We start from the raw sequence: 6000 nt of genomic DNA, 5'->3' as shown, positions 1-6000 counted from the left end.
TGTTGTCTGAAAGTTGGTTGAACACTAGCATGGATCCGTTATGTGAAACAAAGCAAAAAAGGCATCAAATATTGGGAAAAATTCACAAACTTATTCATGAGAAAAAACACGGCAACCAATCATTAGTGAAGTGGTGTGTGCTCTCTCCAACATAGATGGTCCACCATCCAAGAGACCGTGAGCAAGTTTGTTGGTTTCCTCAAAACAAGCGATTGGCCGAAACCAAAGGGGCGTCGGAGTTCAAAGTCATGCAGCTTTGGCGGCCGCTTTGTAACAACAAACCGAGAATAAGCCATTCACTTTGTCCCATTGTTGGATGAGACAAAATGGGAAACCAAAGTGACAAACTGTTCTTGAGGACATCCAAAATGGCACCAAGAAGATGAAGAAAAATGATGGGTCTAGCTCCAATCAATCAATTGGATTGTATGACGAAGAAGAGGAAAATGATGGGGTGGGCATACAAGCCACCATGCCAAAGAGGAACCGGTAGGCCATGGTAAACAAGTGGGAGAAGGACAGGATCGCGCGTGATGGCGCAGCAAGCAAAATGTGTCCGTCACTTGGACGGGCATTTTCCCGCCAAGTTGGTCAAGGAGGACAGGTACAAGATCTTCATAGATGTGCAAAAGGAGAAGGTGGGGTTCGACCGGGAGAGGTTGAACATGGAGCAAGACAAAATAGAATTGGAGAGGTAAGACAAGATTGCAACATGGGAACATGAAAAGACGGTGACATTGGACGAAATTGAGCTTGAGAGAGAGAGAAGTTAAGCCTAGCGAGAGAGACAGAGGAGTCAAGGATCATGATGCAGGACACGTCTCTTGGGTAACAAAGACGAAAAATGGTTGATCGTTATGAAGAAGTGTCACAGCCCTAGAATGTTGGTTGTAATTAGTTGCATCAGTGAGCATCTTGCATCATGTTAATTTTCAATTAAAGCTGAAATGGGGATGTTCAACCCCAGCAGCAAATGAAATTCAACTAGGGTCAAATTAAATCTTTTCAATGAACCCAAAATGCCCTTCATAAATGTCCATCACTTTTGCATTGGTCTAGAACCTCTGACAAAAATGGTGCACATTTTTCTAGGTCATCCTGGATTTTTGAATTAAATCATATGTATTTGAATTGGGGCATTTAAATGCTATAAATAATTTTACATGCTCAAATAATTCTGAAAATTTCTGGGGGGGGGGCTCTGGAAATACCCATTTAGCCCCCATATTAAGTTTCAGGATTTATGAAAATGGTTTGGTCTTTGAACTAAATCAAAACATAATATCAAAAATAGAAAACGGAAAATTAGAAAAGAGAGAGAGAGAGAGAGAGAGAGAGAGAGAAGGACTCACCTGGGCCAGCTCACCTGGCCAGTCCACCTGGCAGCCGAGCCCACGGATGAGCTTCTCCTACCTTTGCCAGTAGGAGCAGCTACGTGTCTGCAGCGTAGCAGAGGAGCGCCACCTCCTGCTTCCAGAGTAGGGGGCCTTCCCCGAGCCTATCTCGACGCCCAGGAGATGCGCTGGATTCTCCTCTGCCTCTTCCCGCTACTCTCTGCTCTCTCCCTCTCCTCTAGCTCTCTATTACGCAGCCACCCGAGAGCAACCGTCGCCGCCGTTCAAGCTTCCCGCGGCCAACGTCGTCACCTCGTCGAGCCAGATGTACAGGACGTCGCCCTCGTCTTCTTCGACCTCTCCGCAAACGATCTCGGGCCAGGTAAGGTGGCACCCGTGGGAATACCGTGCATGAGGCCGCAAAGTGATATGATGTGTTACATGCTAGATCGGTGTGACTTAGGATCGGGGTCCTGACAGCTTTGGTATCAGAGCCTGACTACCTGTAGGATTACCAAGCCAAACTGGTCGAAGTCGAGTCTAGAAATGCTTTAGTTATATATAGGGGAACTGATTGTGGGAAGGAACGTAAGGCTCTTTTTACTCCTTTACCTTATGCCCTTCTGATCCGAGTCATCCTATCTTTCCTACGGGGTTAAGGAATTAGGCTTCTCATCTTTCTACCAGGATCACGTGTTACTAATCCGTAGACTTAAAGGATTGGTGGTTTCATGCCTCAGTTCAGTTCCTACTACTTTTGTGTGTTGACAGTTGGTCTCAGAACCTTGATATTGTGATGTTGAGTGGTGATGCCACCATTTTGCAGGATGTCTCAAATCTTTTTGAGCATTTACAGCCGTTATGCTGTCCGAGTCATCCCAAGTTTCTAAATAGTCTGATGCATTTGCAAATTCCTTCTTTCCATTCTCGATGTTCCTTTGGGCCAGTTCAACCACACTAATCAGTGAGTTGAGTTACTCTATTGCCTCGACATATATGTTGGAGCTATTATTATGACCCTAGGTGTTTTAGGGAGTCACCTAGTAATATAGCCATGTTTTGTGTTCCCAGTGTGATGATTCTGGCCACCATTCTCGAAAGCATCCCGTGATGCCATTTAGTTAGTAGGCCTTCTATTTCTGGGTTCTTAGGCCCAAGATTCACTCTACTTACCTCGTGTTGATAGTGTTGCTCGTACCTTTAGGATATTAGTAACCTTTGCGATATTCCTCGAGGTCCGTGGTATTTTCCTCTTCCAAATACCATGAACTACTTATGGCAGAAGTTCCTCGTTGAACCGAAAGATCACAACTAGAGTGCTCTTGATGAGTTATCGATTCTATGTTGTGACTCTGCCAGTTCTACCTTTCTGCATGGGTTATCCGGGAGAAAAATGTTGAACTCGTTCGACATGCTAATCTATGCATCCACAACTCAAATAATCATATGTTCTCTGAGTTGTCCCCTTCAGTTATATTCCGACCTTCATCTATCAATTGATAGTCAAGAGTATGTGTGCTATCGTGTTCATCGATGCCTATTATTCTTGTGGTCCGTCAAGCCATTCTATTCCGGAATGACTAGGAGAAACAAACTCCAGTACCTTGTCCATTTCTAGGATTGGGTCAAGCAGTTGTATTCCGCAGATCAAAATGCCAATCCAACTTCTGTTCTGTTCTATCCTGGAGTATTACCCCTTTTATGTCAGGATTGTCATGAGAATTGCACCACGTCTTATGAATTCTTGACGAAGTGATACTTCTTGCCATCGTTCTTCATTCCTCGGTCCCTGTGTTATTGCAACCAGAATACTGACAAGTGAACCATGATGTGTGAAATCAATACTCCTAGCAACTCCGTTGCTTGGTAGTTAATGGACAATACTCTTATTCTTAGCGTGCTGGTTATTGAGTCATCATCCTAAGAATGATTGTGCTACCTAGTCCATATTTCCTGGTGCACTCTTCGATCAATGAGTTAGGATTGTGTCAATCTCTCGCTCTTTTGATCATATCATCTTGCCCTGAAAAGCAAGATTGTTCTCGAGTTTAGTAACATATCGGTGGTTCGTGATTTTATGAATATCCTCTCGGAAGTATCACCAGGTTGTACCCTGACCGTTATGTTGAGCTCGCGATCAAGTTGGTTTTCTTATAAACCACCCCTTCTCCAAGAATCTGTGTTGGATACCCCTGAGCTAGTTGGCTAATCTAGACAACAACTTGGAGAGTTGGAAGATAAAAGCTTGTCTGACTTAGTTTATTTCAAGGGATATCTTGTGTGTATGTGTTGTAGAAAGATAATATCCTCATCAATTACTCCTCGTGATCAATTGTTGGAGCTATTGTCTTATCCAGTCTTTGATTTGAGAACGGGCTATCGTCAAATCAAATCAGAACCAATGATGTTTGTAATGTTGTCTTACTCGTGGTTGTTTCCTCGAGCATACACCATTATATCTTTGGGTCTGACCAATACTATCACATTGTTCACATAATGGTGGAATTCCAGTGATATGGAAATTCCGATGAGTTGTTGTTGAGACCATCAGCAGTATCTTGTCTCCTCCATGATTCATGTTGAACATTGAGCTAGTGTTGGAAACTTTGTAAGCATTGCCTTCGTGTTCCGCTCATGAGGTATATGTTTTGGTGAAAGAAGTGACTTTCTCCAAGTTCACGTGCATTAGGTGTAAGTTGCCGCCATGAATTTGAGAAAGGTTTGTTTTGTTTCCCCTGGAATCATCCCAAATCAGTCATGCATACGTGCGAAGTATTCTATGGTTTGGTAGATTAATTACCTCCACTTCATACGTATTCCCTAGCACCCCAAGCCACTGGTTGATTTGTTCAAAGATAATAAGTTCTAAGTGCTAGTCCTGAAGGTACCAGACGGATTTGTACAAGATTCCATTATCCTCGATGGTGGTTCCCAACCAGAACTCGGTAGTGTTTTATTATAAGACTACTATGTGGTCATGCTTGTCTTGGACAGCGTGTTCACATGTGTGTAGCAGAACCAACTCATGTTTTGGAGCTTTCTATTGTAGTTCATTTCCCGAGAATCTTGCAACATCATCTTGTCGATTTGCGTTGCAAACCTTCTTTTTCGACATGCTGAGTCTGAAGTATCCTATCCCCAATCGGATCTGAATCTCAGGCAGATATGATGGTTGGAACATTCCCAACATTTGCATTTTGTTCCCAGCTTACACTGCCATTGTGCCATTTTCCATGGGCTGCCCATCACAGCAATTGTTATCCAGGATCATCTTCAAAAGTGGACTTATCATGGATCCCATCCATTTCCGATGATAAGCAAAAGTCATCCATTGCGTTGTCTTCAACAAGGTAGTCCACATCATCCATTCTAGTCCGAGTATGTCATTCTTTCGAACTCCTTCAAATGATCGATTGTGATTGCCTTAGGCTGGTATAAAGAGTTTCAATGATCTTTGTATGAAACGTAATTCTTTTTGCCACTTAAGGGAATAATTCTAAGAGTCACCTTCCCTAAGGTGTCACGTTACGGAATCATGGCAATTATCTCCTTGCTACTTTGAAATTCATGCTCCACCTTATTCAAGCGTGGAATTGTTGCCTACCAAGTGAACCTTCGTCATCTGTTTCACTCCATTCCTCTAGATGTTTGTTTTGTGTCTCAACTCGAGAGATGTTCTAACGTCTCACTCCATGAGTTGATCTTGAGTGCTCGATCTTCGAGGAGATCGTTTCCTGTAGAGTTTCCTTCTGTCGTCATCATGTTGGATGAAGATCTCGAAAGCAAGACGTCAAGATCAATTGGAGCAATGGATCAACATCTTCGAGGAGGGCAATTGGTTCATGAAGATCGTGTTAGCCTTGTGTCCCCTCTGTCTTCTTACCGCACGTCTTGAATCTCGGGACGAGATTCTTGTTTAGTGGGGGTGAGTTGTCACAGCCCTAGAATGTTGGTTGTAATTAGTTGCATCAGTGAGCATCTTGCATCATGTTAATTTTCAATTAAAGCTGAAATGGGGATGTTCAACCCCAGCGGCAAATGAAATTCAACTAGGGTCAAAATTAAATCTTTTCAATGAACCCAAAATGCCCTTCATAAATGTTCATCACTTTTGTATTGGTCTAGAACCTTTGACAAAAATGGTGCGCATTTTTCTAGGTCATCCTGGATTTTTGAATTAAATCATATGTATTTGAATTGGGGCATTTAAATGCTATAAATAATTTTACATGCTCAAATAATTCTGAAACTTTCTGGGGGGGCTCTGGGAATATCCATTTAGCCCCCATATTAAATTTCAGGATTTATGAAAATGGTTTGGTCTTTGAACTAAATCAAAACATAATAGGAAAAATAGAAAACTGAAACTGAATTAGAAGAGAGAGAGAGAGAGAGAGAGAGAGAGAGAGAGAGAGAAGGACTCACCTGGCCAGTCCACCTGGCAGCCCAGCCCACGGCCGAGCTTCTCCTACCTTTGCCAGTAGGAGTAGCTGCGTGCCCGCAGCGTAGCAGAGGAGCGCCACCTCCTGCTTCCAGAGTAGGGGGCCTTCCCCGAGCCTATCTCGACGCCCAGGAGATGCGTTGGATTCTCCTCTGCCTCTTCCCGCTACTCTCTTCTCTCTCCCTCTCCTCTAGCTCTCTATTACGCAGCCACCCGAGAGCAACC

The sequence above is a fragment of the Triticum aestivum genome, chromosome 6D, assembly GCF_018294505.1.
Source record: "Triticum aestivum cultivar Chinese Spring chromosome 6D, IWGSC CS RefSeq v2.1, whole genome shotgun sequence".
In the NCBI taxonomy this organism is placed as follows: domain Eukaryota; kingdom Viridiplantae; phylum Streptophyta; class Magnoliopsida; order Poales; family Poaceae; genus Triticum; species Triticum aestivum.
The sequence above is the reverse complement of the archived record's forward strand: the minus strand, read 5'-3'. Positions refer to the sequence as shown.